This window comes from Triturus cristatus, chromosome 10 (genome assembly GCF_964204655.1).
Source record: "Triturus cristatus chromosome 10, aTriCri1.1, whole genome shotgun sequence".
NCBI classification, from domain to species: domain Eukaryota; kingdom Metazoa; phylum Chordata; class Amphibia; order Caudata; family Salamandridae; genus Triturus; species Triturus cristatus.
The window spans coordinates 771,451,917-771,467,023 of NC_140593.1; the positions used below are offsets into that span (position 1 = coordinate 771,451,917).

Here is a 15,107-nt window from a genome sequence, read left to right on the forward strand (position 1 = left end):
GCCAATCAAGAAGAAAGCCAGGAGAAGTATCTGCTCACTACCTTTATTCAATGCCTGTCAGTTTCTGTCCACACACATACATTAGGTTCACCGATGACTCCATTCCATCATGGACACCCGTTTTGAATTCTGAGCATTTCTGCAGCAGCCTAATGCATTCTGGGAGTTGTCATCTCGGTGCATTTCAATTGAAGTAACACCCCTGACAATACTTTGCGAAATTAAAAAAAACCTGAACTGGGCATGGCTTCCCTCGGGACACTGAATCATCAGTAAGCCCCACAGATATGAGAAGGCACTCTGCCAGTGTCTTTCACTTGCTGTCTAGAGTATCTTTTAATTCGAATTAAATATTTGGGAATGAAGGATGTATCTTAATACGTTTCATTCAATCACTTTCAAATGGAGCCCTTCTACTACTGGTGAGTTCCTTTAAATAAAAAAAATATATATATATTTTTAAAGGGGGGCAAATCTGTAGAAACATGCAAGTTCGGTGCCCAGTTTTAATCTATTACATGACATGTAACTTTCAAAATTGCTTCCAGTCATTTGATGAAACTGTCACACTTTGAAAGTTAATGCATCAGCAAAGGAGAGGATATGCTTTGAACTCCTGCCTGGGCGCATTATGCGCTGATTTTGTTTAAGATTCTCTTTTCCAATGATTCCCGGAAGAAATGATGTCCTTATCTATATTTTATAAAAGAAGAAAATGGGATAAGAGTGAAGTAATGAGCACACAAGCCCTTTTGAAGCCAGAGCGCCATGCTGTACCTGCAGCAAACTCTCTCGCACAATTTCTCGCAACATAATGATGAACAGGCAGAAGGTGCATATTGTACCTCTACCTGTCAAACATGCTTTTATTTTGCACTCGTTCTCATCCTTTTAGGGCACCAGAGAACGTGCGTCCTGTAATCTGAACTGACTGTTTAATAGTTTGTGTTTTATTTTTACTAGCTAGCTGACCACGCTTTAATGAACAACCCACCTCTCTATAAATCTCCCTTTCTCCTGTTGCTGCACTGTGTGAATTATGGGTTGCTTAACTGCAGGGCCAAAAGTTACGACTGGCTCTTTGAAAAACCGTGGCAAGATAATTGTCGAATTCCTCTTCAATTCACCGCAATATGGTGGTGTTTCTTTTTGTTTTTATTGGTGTTTTATGTACATTTGGAATCTACTATGAAAAGGGCCGGACTGGGAACCAAATCCGGCCCTGGCAAACTGCTATGGCCAGTCCATCCATGACTATGTTCACAAGTCCATCGCTGTTAGTTTGATGTGGTACATTCTTATCTCAACCTTCATTATTGCGTTTTTTTAGGTCGCAGCCTAAACGCAGCAGTCTGGGTTGCTAAGAACGTCTTGGAGACATTCAATAAGTTGACCTAGAAATGCACTCCGCCTTTTGCTTACCATTGACTTTGTGGTTTACAACTTACGTTTTCTAGCTTTCTGTTTGCTGCCTTTAGGCTGTTCAGCTCGAGTTTGTCCCTCCTGTTGCCCAAACCTTGTTTGCTGTATTCTTCCACAAACTTGCTTTCTGTAAACATGCCTTTAAATCTTGTTCTTATCTTGTCACATTTGCTGTGAATTTAAAGACAGAGGTCAAATGTCAGGCGGTGTCTTCAAGGGAGCTAGGTGTTTATTTTTCTTTCTCTGACTTCAAAGTAAGAGGATGTATGTATCAATTATGATGGCTACCAAAGAGTTTGGATCAGGAAGGCTGAACAATGTTTTTGTCTCTAGCACACAACAAAAGCTAAATGTCTGTAAATTAACTGTGCTCAGGATCAAATCAATACATTGGGTGATGACATTTTCACACATTATCATTTGTGCGCTGTTTACGTTTATCAGTAAAACTGTATATGAGTGCAAATGTAATAGTCATTTCAATTGAAGATGTGTTGTCTGGGTGGTGGCAGTATGCTAAGATACCATGCATACTCCACGTTAACCCACTCCACTCTGCTCTGCACCACTCCATGCCACTGCACTATACTCTGCACCACTCCACACTATGCCACTCCACTCCGCACTGCATCACTGCACTCTTCTGTGCACCACTGTACTCTATGCCTCTAGAGCACTCCATTCTACTCTATGCCAATGCACTCTACCCCATATGACTCTGTTATGCATCACCGCACTCTACATCACTCTGCATCACTTCACTTAATGCCACCCTACTCTGCAACACTGCACTTTATGCCACTGCACTCTATGCCACTGCACTCTATTCCAATGCACTCTACTCTGTATCACTCCACTGTATACCAGTGCACTCTATGCCAATCCTCTGTACGCCACTCTAATTTACACTGCACAGCTGCACTCTACTCTGAAACAGTCTACTCTATGCCACTGCACTTGGCGTCACAGCACTCAGCAAAACTTCACTCTACTCTGCACCACTCTACGCCACTGCACTCTATGCCAATGCACTTTACACTACTTTATGCAAAACCAATGCACCCTTCGCCAATCTACTCTGCATCACTGCACTCTATGCCACTGTACTCAATGTCATTGCACTCTACGCCAGTCTGTTCCACTTTGCAGCACTGCACTCTACTCCACTCTATTCTACTCTGCACCACTGCACTCTAAGCCACTGCTCTCTACGCCCCTCTACTCTACTCTGCTCCACTGCACTCTACATCATTCTACTCTGAGCCAATGCTCTCTATGCCAATCTACTCTATGCCACTGCATGCTATGCCACTCTACTATGAACCACTGCACTCTACAACCGTATACTCTGCAGCACTGCACACTCTACTGTATGGCACTCAATGCCACTGAACTCTATGCCATTGAACTCTGCATCACTCCACTCTATGCCACTGCACTCTACGCCAATCCACTCTACGCCACTCTAAAATACTCTGCACCACAGCACTCTACAACACTCTACTCTATACCACTGCACTCTATGCCCCTTCACTCTACTCTGAAACAATCTACTCTGTGTCACTGCGGTCTATGCCACTCTGTGCCACTCCACTTCATACCATGCAAGTGCACTCTATGCCACTTTACTCTGCACCATGCACCCTATTCCACTTTACTCAAAACCAATACACTCTATGCCACTGCACTGTATGCCATTCTACTCAGCACCACTGCACTGTGCCCCACTATACTCTATTCTGTGCCACTGCACTTTATGTCAATGTACTCCACACTATTGCACCACTATACGCCACTGCACTCTACACCACTGCACTCTACCGCACTCTACACTTCAGCACTGCACTCTCTGGCACTGAACTGTTCTATGCCACTCCACGCTATGTCACTCTAATCTGTGCCTCTCTACTCTTTGCCACTAACTCTGTGCCTCTTTACTCTATGCCACTCTAATCTACACCATTGTACTCAACATCACTTTACTCTGCACCACTGTACACCATTGCACACTACACCAATCACTCTGCGCCACTCCATTTTTCACCACTGCACTCTACAACACTCTACTCTGCAGCCATGCAGTCTCTGCCACTGCAGTCTATGTCAATCTACTCGACACCACTGCACTGTACCCCACTACACACTATTCTGTACCACTGCAGTCTATGTCAATGTATTCCACACCATTGCACTCTACATCACTTTACTCAGCACCACTGTACGCCACTGCACTCTACACCACTACACTCTACCACACTCTATTCTTCAGCACTGCACTTTCTGGCACTGAACTGCTCTATGCCACTCTACTCTATGCCACTCTAATGCCATGGACACTTAGAAATTCAGGAGCTCAATTTATTTTCGCAGGTGCTGCATTTATGATTGTAAAATTAGTATACTGGTGTAAGCATATTATTGAAGACCCTGTGGATTGCAATTATTGTTGTTCCCTGCCTGAGCATTTATCTGTTTTTTACTCCACACATATCAAATTTCACAATTGTTGTTTGCACAGCTAACTGTGACTTGTGTGCACAAAATCAAATTCTAAATTCCACATCCTTAGTCACAAAATCAGGATAAGTACAATTCAGAGTTGTAATGTACACTGACACCCTTGAGAATGTCCTACATCAGAGAAAATACCCAAATTTATTAGGGAGAAGGGAATAGAGTTTCTTTCCAGGGAAAATATTTTCAAGTGGTTCATGAAAAAAGTATCATGCAAATTCATATTTTCTGTGACTTGTTCAAGCTAATTTTTCACCAGGTGAAAACTATGCATGAATAAATATCAGCAAGTATGAGTATAAATGTCTCTGTTTCCAGGAGTTATCCTCAGGATGTTGGTGATGCCAAATGGTGGCAATTTTCACCAAACGAAAGGGCTTTGGTAATCAGGCCCACACACAGTACATTTTTCCTTCTGGTGAAAGGGAGATGTAATACTCAATAGTCATGCATGAATGTGCAGGCTGTCCAAAAATAGTAAAGATCATAAATCAAAGAAAATTACTGTTCTTCAGGACTTTTTTATTTATGAAATGGAGGGAAAGCTAAATCACTCACACAAATCTTTCTAATTTAAAACATTTCTTTATTAACCATCATATGTCAGAAGACACCTTCATTATAAGGGTCAACCAAGTCAGCAAAAGAACAAGTAAAATATGAACAGAATAAATAAACAATCCCCCCAAAAATTACTTTCCCTGATGCTAATTCCAAATGCAAAGATCAGCTTTACATCAACCAAAAACACCAAGCAAAAAGCAAACAGGACTCACATAAAACAGTACATCAATCAACTGTCAGCAACTTTTGATAAACGATTTATGAAATTGATCTTCCCAGGGGTCTTACCTTAGTCCTACTCTCTTTAATGTTTATGTTTGCTCACTGGCAGATGTCATAGAAGCCTTTGGTTTCTCAATAATTCCATATGCGGATGAAACACAGCTAATTATCACCCTTTCTCAAAATACAAGTGCAGCCGCATTTCAAATTTACTTGTGTCTCCTGGAAGTGGCATATTGAATGGATCATAACTGCCTAAAACATGATGGGGACAAGACAGAAGTGCTGATTCTAGGTAACGAGCCTAATATCTGGTCCCCCCGCATGGTGGCCTGCTTGTCTGGGCTCTTTTCCCTCACCAAAACAAAAAACAAAAATCTGGGCGTATGGCTAGACTACAAGCTCTCATTTGATGATCAAGTAAACTCTTGGCTGCCAAATGTTTTGGTATGTTAGGAGTTTTTAAGTAGATCTGAGGTTTTTACATCTTTTCGGCCCAGAAAACAGTGATCCAGGCTTCGGTAATCGGACGCTTAGACTATTGTAATGTTCTCTGTTTAAGTCTATCAAAAACAAGAATGAATAGACTACAGAGCATCCAAAACTCAACAACATGGCTACTGTTAAAGATTTCCAGACGTGCTTCTATCACGGCCCATTTGGATTGATTGCCGATTCAAAAGCGGGTCCAATTCGAAGCCCTTTGTTACTGCCATACGGCCCTGCTAAATTGTGGTTCACAAGAGCTCCAATCTTTGAATAAACCCTATATTCCAGAGAGGAACTAAAGATCATCTAGTAATGTTAGCGCAGGTTCATAAATTCCACAATACCAGAGTAGAGGCCAGTTCTTTTAGCTATCTTGCAGCTAAGATTTGCAGTAATTTGCCAACTAATCAGCTGCCGCCATCTGATGAAACTTCCTTCAGGAAACCACTAAACCCTGGCTTTTTTAATCCTATCTTGTTAGTATCTCTATTTCAACAGCTCCTCCCACCACTCATGCAGAATTCTAGTGTTTAGGACACTTCAAGAGAAGCAGCCATGCACTCTCTAGATTAGATTATTATTATCTATGAAATTGTATCACATAATGAGGTTCCATAGTGAAGCAAAATTACACCTCATTAACATAGGTTGATTTATGTTTTAACAAACAAAAGTCAGTAAAGAGCAAAATTAGACATGTGAATATATTCATAACATAGGTTATTTAAATAGTTATCTTCAATCATCTACAATGTTTCGGGCCTCATGCCTTACTGATAGAAGCATTCATCTGCAAATAGGTAGTTGATTGAAGCGGTCATCTGCCTCAAGAAGTAATCCATATATATGGTAGAATAACATCATATAAAATCACAAATTGTCTTGTTCTGTCGTATTATAGGTGTATTTGAATTCAAATTGTGCCTGAGGATATTAAGACTTTAGTAATAAAGAGTAATGTACAGCTTGGTTTAGTGTAAATCAATTCCACAGGGATTGGGATATGTCCTTCTTTAAGAGATATATCTCAAAGTTCCTATCCTAAAGTCTCAGGAAGTTGAAAGGCACTTGAGAAGACCAGAGCAGAACAAAGGTTTCTGGCTCTTTGAGCACTATTTATTTACCATTCTAAGGCTCCAAACTCACTAACAGAGTATGGGAAAATTATCCATGTGGTCCGGACATATAAAAGGAGCTCTTATTTTCAAAACCTGCCCTATTAATTTGAAGGTCCTGCAGCGGAAACTTGCAATACTGAGGTAATCTTTGTGTATTGTTTTGCAGTACCAAACCACAATTCTTAACATGGGGAGGTAATTTCAATTTCAAATGGCAAGATAATCTGGATAGATCTGATATCACAGCCAGTGGTGCAATGGCAGCCCGAAATCACCCGAAGGCAATAAATAAAGATCGTGACCTAATAGATATTTGGAGGCATAGATTTCCAAATGTATGAGAGAGTAATGATATCCAAAGATGTATCCCCATGGGTCAAACACCTGGCCTGTATCATCTCCGATCATGCCCCTGTGTGCTTGTCTTTGGTAATGCTTTGGGTATCTCTGCCAGGATATAATTGGAGATAGAACCCTGAGCTACTTATGTACAGGGTCTTTGCAGGCAAACCTAATGCAGAGATATCAGATTTTATGAGTTAAATGAAAGCACAGTAGACTCTAATAGCATGGTCTGAGATGCTTTCAAGGTTACCATTAGGGTAAATGTATAATGAAGCATAACAGTTTGCTGAAGACACACCAAAACCCATTTGGTGCAGGTAGAAGCTAACATCAGGAAGCTTGTACAAATGCTTGCACAGGGGGTGATACTCCTACACTTGGGTGGATTTGGGCTAAGCTTAATGAGTTCAATGGTGGTGCAGCAAGAGAATGTAAACACAAAGGCCAATATGCTAGAGCCACCAGGGCACATAGTAAAGGTGAGAGGCCTGGCAGATCCTTAGCCACCTTGATCAAATGATCCTGGGCAGTCAATAGCATTATACAAGTTGAGGATGGCAAGGGTGCACTTCAGTTGGATACCACACAGCTTCTCTACATATTCTTGCCATATTTTGGGAAACTATAGACTACCACAGGCTAGCGACCCTAACCAACACTGTAGACTATCTAGAGGAAGTAGCCCAGGAGTGGCTAGATGATGCTCACCACCTCTTCATAAAACAACCCTTAACCATAGATGAAATGCTGGTGGTGTTTGGCGAACTCCTGACTTGTAAGACACAGGGGTCAAACGGACTGCTGGCTGAATTTTATGACTGATATGCTGATATATTAGCCCCCACATTGCTTGAGGTCTTTGAGGAGGCACAGGAACATTGGATACTCCCTCATTTCAGGCGGGAGATCGTGGTTGTTGCCCTCCTGCAGCCAGACACATTAGTGTACAAATGCAATTCATAGTGCCCCTTATCATTACTGAATTGTGACACTAAAATATTAGCTAAACCTATAGACAACACACTACACTACTAATACTACTACTACCTAACCGTATACAGCCGGATCAGACTAGCTTTTTTCCTAGATGATAAATGTCTCATATATCTGCATACCCTATTTGGCCTCCTACAATACAGGTAAAAAGTATAAATCCATACCTAGATGCTGTGGCTATCTTTCTAGATGCCCTTATGGTTTATGTCTTGTTAAAGTAGGAATTCCTTTTCACCATATTAAGCATGATGGGCAAGCTGCATACCTTTTAAAATTGGATATGCTTGTTAAGGATGTTCCAGAGAGCTAAGGTATGCCAATAATGTCAATTCTGATACATTTGGGATATCTCAGGGTAGGAAACAGAGATGCCCCATCTTACCTATCCTCTTTGCGTTGGCTATGGAGCCACTAGCTGCCAACCTTTGACAATACCATGCAAAAAATGCATTGGGATATTCGAGCTGACCCATTCCTATTATTTCTATGTGCAGATGATATGACCCTCTCTGTATGAGAGGCTCAAATTTATCTTAATGCTATTGAGAGAATACTTTAAATTTGAATCTCTTTTTGGCTTTCACATAAATTGGAGTGTGTCCCTGATTTTGCTCCTCATGGAAAGCACACCACAAGTCATTCTAGATTTCCCTCTACATTGGTGCACAGACTCTCTAAAATATTTTGGAATATGGGTGCATATGGACAAAGATGTGGGTATACATGAGCACTACGGAACAACCATGCCTAAAATCACACCGCAGATAACATGTTAGCTCTCCCTCCCCCTTTCTCATGAAGATGTTTATTCTCGCCTAATTCTCCTATTTGTTTCTAAACATAGCGCTGCCACTTAACAGCTCCTTCTTTAATGTATTCAAGAACCAGACAACTAGACTGGCATAGGCTGCTAGACAACCCAGTGTCAAATAGACGACCCTTACGTTACCCTTTCACCAAGGAGGGTTTGAAGCCGCAGACTTAGAGCATTAGTATTTATGCATGCAGGCGCACATTGTCACATATTGGTATCAGCCATAACCCTACCTCCCACACTTAGCGGTTGAGATTGGTGATGTGTCAGCAATCATATGCATGATCAAGTCATGGCATGGATCAAGGCACTCATCATGTCTTACCCTGAGTCAGTTACTCAATTTCATGCACAGGGATTGGTAATGTGTGGAACTCTCTATAGGAACAGTACCTTCCTTACACTGCAGGAATATAGGGGTGCACTTTTTGCACTACATTGGATATTTTTTTATTCTGTAGATTGCAAGGCAGTTTCAGACTCGCCATTATGGAATTCCCAGCAGAGTGGACCTCTTTTGATACCTTGGAATGGGTGATAGATGGCACCACTACTAAGCACTTAAAGACTAGATTGTACCGCTCTGAGCAAAAAGAAACACCCACTCAGGGTAGGGCATCATGGTCGAGCTGGGAGTGGGAACTGGAACAGGTCTTATATAACAAAATATGGACATTAAGTTGTAGCCAAACAGGCATGGTGTCCTGAAGTAGCAGAGTTTGTATTATCCACTACAATTTCCTCCAGCGAGCGTACCACACTCCGATAGCCCTCCATATTTTTTATGTCAAAGTGGATGCTAACTGCATTAGATACGGCTCCCCGCAGGCTGGGTTTTTCCATCTGGCATGACGTTGTGTTGATGTGCAGAGGTACTTGGGAGAGGTACTGTCACCTTTATCCATCTAGTGACCGTGACCTTACTGTGAACCCTGTGATTGCATTGTTGGGACCAGTGAAGGACATTGTCTCAGATAAGAAAGCTCTAGCGGTCAGTTTCCTATTAGCAAGGCGGCAGGTAGCTTGCCAATGGGGTGCGGTGGAGCTCCCAAATCCAAGCCTGAATGATTTAGTCTACCGTAGTGAGCTTATCAAACAACACCCAGATATGCTACTTCCAGTATCTTGGCCCAGGGTTATCTGGGGCTCCTCAGGTCCCGTCTGCTGCTCCATGATGTGGACCCACATGGTGATGCCCCAGTAACTCTGTTGTGTCTTATTTAGTAGTTGCTGCTACAGATGCTTTTTTGGTGTTGCTCCTGTCATTCTTGGTTCTTACATAGTAGATATCTGCATTGTAGTGAGACTTAGATACCCTAACATGCCAGGCAACCCGTAACCATTGACTATGTAAGTTTTGATATCTGTTTTCAGGCAATGTTTGCATTGGAATTAGATATTAGATGTCGGTTTCTGATATGCGGATAAGCCTGATGTAGTGATTTAATATATTTAAACTGTTTTCCAGTATGTGCACATGATATGTAGTTCTGTTGTAGGATATACAATCAGTGTCTGTATGTAACGCTGTTTACGAAAGTGAAAACAAAACGGTAAAAAAAATATTTCCATACCTTGATTTTCACTGTTGCCTAAATTCGGCAATAAATGTGTGAAGATCCGAAAAAAAAGAATATTACCCAAACATTCCTATTTTATTTGCGTTAGATGTCTCAGAACCAATTCACAAAATCATATTAGAATACCCAAAAGAGCACTTTAGAAGTACAAATACTTAACATACAGGCCCCAAAAATACTAAAACCTGCAGTCTCGTTGCATAGGGCCAGGCCTTATCTAGGGTGGAAGACTTCTCCTACCTGAGGCTTTTTCTGAACTTGGACCTTAGCTGGACACCTTTATTAAAGAAAGATGGTTGAACTTTGCAAAGAGCCATTTCTGGAGTGCATGACTTTGCTAGTCATATTGGTCATAAACCACCTGACCTCTTGATAAAAATAAATAATGCCAATTGTATTCCAGTGGGCGCTTTTGTTTGTGAAATTTTGGGTATGCCAAAAATGATCAAATTCAAGTGGTTGAAAATACCTTTTTGAGGAATCTTTTGGCTGGACGGTCAAGGCATCCCCGTGAGATCATCCATGAGGAACTGAGAATGCCCTTCATTTCTGACCTCATTCGTGTACGCCCACTTCTTCGGGTGTCTTCTGTCTGGTCAAAGGAGGATTTACAGTTAAATAGACAAATCCTACTGTCTGCTGCTAATAAATCTGACCATATACCATGGATCTCGTATATAAAGAGAACTTTTATGGGACTGGGCCACCCAGACGTCTTCCATTATCCTATGGGCATTACTAAAAAAGATTCTATCTGGGTTAAGCAGGCCTTTATTCAGAGGGTGATTGCAGATAGAGAGAATTCCGCTTTAACGAAACTATTGTTTCGTGGTTATGTCATGGTTAACTCAGTCCCGGGTATGGAACCTTATCTCCTATTGGATATGTCTAATCATCACCAGGGTCTCTTAACATCTCTGAGACTGAATATTAGTCATCAATTGTTATTTCCAAAGAGGATCTGGTTTTCTCAATCCACCCTGCCTCCATGTACATGTGGCAATATTTCCATCTGCTCTTCCATGCACATGGTACTTTTATGCCCCAAACTGTCTGCCCTCTGGCATACAAATTGAAGGCCTCTATCATCTGCATGTAGTTTTAATCAGATTAGACTCACCTATCTATTCCTACAGTTTTTGGCTACAACCAAACAGTTTTTTCGTTTCCTGCTTTTTATCTGGGGTTTTAAGCATTACTTGCTGGATATTTATTTGTCTGTGTTAGGAATGTTCTGTTAACAATTATTTTCCTTCTTTTATATAATGTTAAAGTATTTGTTTTTTTAATGTGACTGCTTTTTAACTTATTTTATGGCCTGATGTGTCTGATTATGTATTCAACCTTGCTTGTTTACGCAGACACTTTGTACTCTGTACTTGTTTGATTTTCTTTGAAAATCTAATAAAAGTTTATTGATTCCTTACTCCAAAATGTATTTTTTATAGACCCCATCCTAATTGAATCTGAACAACAAATATATAAATATGTATAAAAATATTGCAACACATGAAGGTTGAATCAACTGATTCTTTTATAGTGATTGAAAAATGGTGAATGATGAATAAGAAATTTGAAAAACACTTGTTTAAGTAATTAATAGGTATGCACTTATTAAGATAATGGTGATAGGACATTGCCCCTCGTTTAGAGTGCTATACAAATGAGATAAGTTAAAAGATCACATTCTGTTGATTTACAATAATGCATTACTCAAGTGCAGAACCAGCACAGTTTAACACGAGCTAGCGGCTGATTGTAACTCTTTTGCACATAAATGCAGGAAAGTTTGACCAATTCAATTAATGTTATTCCTCATGTATGTGAAGAAAATACTTCACCAGAGGTATTAACACACATTCAAGTTGTGGATAAGTATTACTTACCACTTTCAGGGCCTTATTACCAATAGGGTTGACTGCTCCACAGTGCATACTGGAACACCTTCAACGGGGTACATCAGGTGCAGATTGGTACAGTGTGCCCTTTTACAGTCAGGGCACGCACACGCACTACAACCACCCCATTAGTGAAAGGCGGACCAGCTCTTTGAAGTTTCCAGCCTGCATTTCCCTTCACGCAGAGGTCCACATTCACATTTAAAAAGGGGCAGGTATCCCCCACCATGTGGGTGCAGTGAGAAACTGTACCTGCCTAGGAGAAGAGCATGGGCAGTCTTTCGTAAACCACGTTGCCTCCCTCCATGGGGTGGCCTTGTGGTGCCTTTTGACTGCGTCACCTCTACGTTGTGCACAATAAGAGCACATCCTGGTGGCCTTTTTACCGTTGTTCCCTTCTACAGTATGATGAGGGATCAATGGCAAAGGTTTCCCTTATTTGCATGAGGCCAAGCCCCATGCAAATGAGGGAACACCCGTTCATTATCATGTTGTTGCATATCTTGTGCAAGCACAATCTGTATTACGGAGGTGTCCATGCAAGCGTCTGTGCCCCCTTCTGTAATACCAAAGAGGTGTAAACAACTAGTGCGCATGCCCTTGCTCCCCGGATCACTTTCTATAGCGGGTCCCCTCAGGTATAATTCTAGATACAGCACCAGACTCTAAATGAAAGCACTTGTGTTTTCTTAAGAGAAGTCTCTCTGTGAAATGGCAAGTGGACACACCAGCATTGTTTCATGAGGAAATAGTAACAATATTAGGAAGACAAGTGAAGATCTCTTCATGGGAACCTTAGAAATATGAAAGCAGGTGTTAAAAGTGTGGTAGAGTGTCTTCCCCGTTTTTGTAAAGTCCAGGCATATGGATCAGAAGAAGAGATAGTGATTCACAAAATGCACTTTGTAGCACTTTTTGTTGAACTAAAAGACGTACTACATAATGCTATTCACAAATTATGTGCGGAGTTTATGCATCTGCAACTACCTATACTTATGTGCATGGAGTTCTTTGCCGCGGGTGGTTGGGGAAAGGGGAATACTTACTACAAAATGGAATGCGTTTAGGGAGGAGTTAGTGGGGGTGGCGACGGCTGGCGAGGGGTTTAGAAATTAAAATTCCCCACGCAAGAGTGAACCAATTGCTGAACTCTAGGAATGGAGACATTTAACTCACACTTTTGTAGTAAATTTACACATTTTCACATTTTATGAATACTGAAAAGACGCAAACTTACTCCAAAGTGTAGATTACTCATAAGTGTAAGTTACTTTTTTAATTTTTTAATTTTTTAATTTAATCTGAGCTCCAACATACTCATTTGCCTCATGACGTCTGCTCTAAAATTATTCATAGAGGTAGTTGGCCTGGCAGGTTACATCGATGTTGTGTGGTAGAGAATGTTGGCTTAATAGTAATCTCTCTTTGAGTCTCCCATAGAAGGTGTGGCCTCTTTTTATACCTGAGGTCTAGAGGATGGGCTTGTTCTAACAAACGTCACTTTTATTCTTGCAAACAGCCGTCGGTCCAAGCCTACGTCATATGAATGCCCTCTCTCAGCAGCGTGGGACTCAATTATTTCACACTACTGATTTGCTGGAATCTAGCCACTCAAATGGAAGGAGGCTTACAGCCTTGGCTCTGATAGGACAGTTCACAACCTAACTTGGAGCTAGACACTGCCCAGGCCGCAGTCACGGTGCAAAGAATTGCATCGGTCTAGCTAAAAGAGAATATTGCCTGTTGAAGCACTCCCCATGCAGGCGCCATTTTCCTGGCTTTGTGCCTTACCTCGAATAATGGAAGCACCGGCCGTGTCTGGACCTCTTAGACACGTTTGTAATAGAATACTGTGAATTTGCATATTAAAAGCCCCAAAAAAAAAAGATTCTTGAAGACTTTCTCAAGCTGTTATAAAAAAAGACAAAAGAAGAGGTGACAAAGGCACTATACTGCTATGAATATTTGAAAAGTATGGAATACATTTAGCTGCTCGAAGGACAGAAGGAGTTCAACCCATATCACGCACCTTTCTTGCGGATAAGAGAAAAAATATAATAAAATGTGTGGCAGTTAATCAGAAGATCTTCTAAATAATTGAACATTTCGCAGTTTCTCCCAGAGTCAAGAATGACCATTCAGCCCTGTCTAATTATTTTCAAGAGCATACACATGGCGTTCTCCCCCCGTGAAGAACTGACTAGTGAGAATAAGGTAATGATCTATAAAAGGGAAAAAATGAAATACAGCTTCCTTTGGAGGTTTAGCCAGACTGCGTTTCATTACATCAACGACAGAGCCTTAATGATAGAGACAGACAAATTCAGCAACAGGACCAACAGATGCTTAGCAAAGCGATCAGTGGTGTGCTGCCCATTTAAGAAAAGCAAGTTGCAACCCCCAGAATCATCCTGTAAATGTAGGACTGCTTACTGGGTTCACAAAACTCTCAGACATATGTAGCAAGAACTACTCCTCTCAGACCCTATTCGAGAAAGTGAATGATATTCACATTGTAGCCACAATGAGGAAATTCTGCATGTCTAGTGCTACGAAAATAGCGACATTCGACAAAAATCTTTTGGGGCAGATTTACAAGAAACTAACGCTGCGCAGTGCAGCAAGTCATTTTGGTGCACTGCGTTCGTTTCGAAGCACAGGGATGCGACATATTCGCAACAATATGTTGCATCTCTGTGCTTCCCCCTGCACAAACTGCTGCCATGCGCCGATGCAGGCACCCTTGCACCATGGTGCCAGGATGCCTGCGTCACGGGGGATGATTGTTTATGTGCAGGAAGGGTTCCCTTCCTGCACATAAACAATCAGAAATGGCGTTTTACTACTTCTATGTGTGTTACATTAGCACACATAGAACTTGCCAAAACGTCATTGTTTTAATGATTGTGTATGTGCAGGAAGGGACACCTTCCTGCACATAAATAATCTCCAGAGGTGATTTCCTCTTTCAAAGCGTGCTGCAGAATGCAGCACACATAGAAAGAGGAAATAAACGAGGAGAAATGAATACATTTCTCCTCGTTGCGCCTGTCTACGCATCCCCCGAGGAGGCGTAGCATTCAGACGCATTTCCAGATTTACGATTTCTTGTAAAATCTGGAAATGTGTCAGGTTCCATTGGTGT

General features: G+C 41.4%; 1 protein-coding gene across 1 annotated transcript in view; it reads left to right on the forward strand.

The window, feature by feature from the left end:
* The window catches only part of GRIN2A (glutamate ionotropic receptor NMDA type subunit 2A), a 1,558,104-nt gene that overhangs the window by 50,013 nt on the left and 1,492,984 nt on the right, over positions 1-15,107 (forward strand). The gene's annotated exons all lie outside the window — the stretch shown is intronic.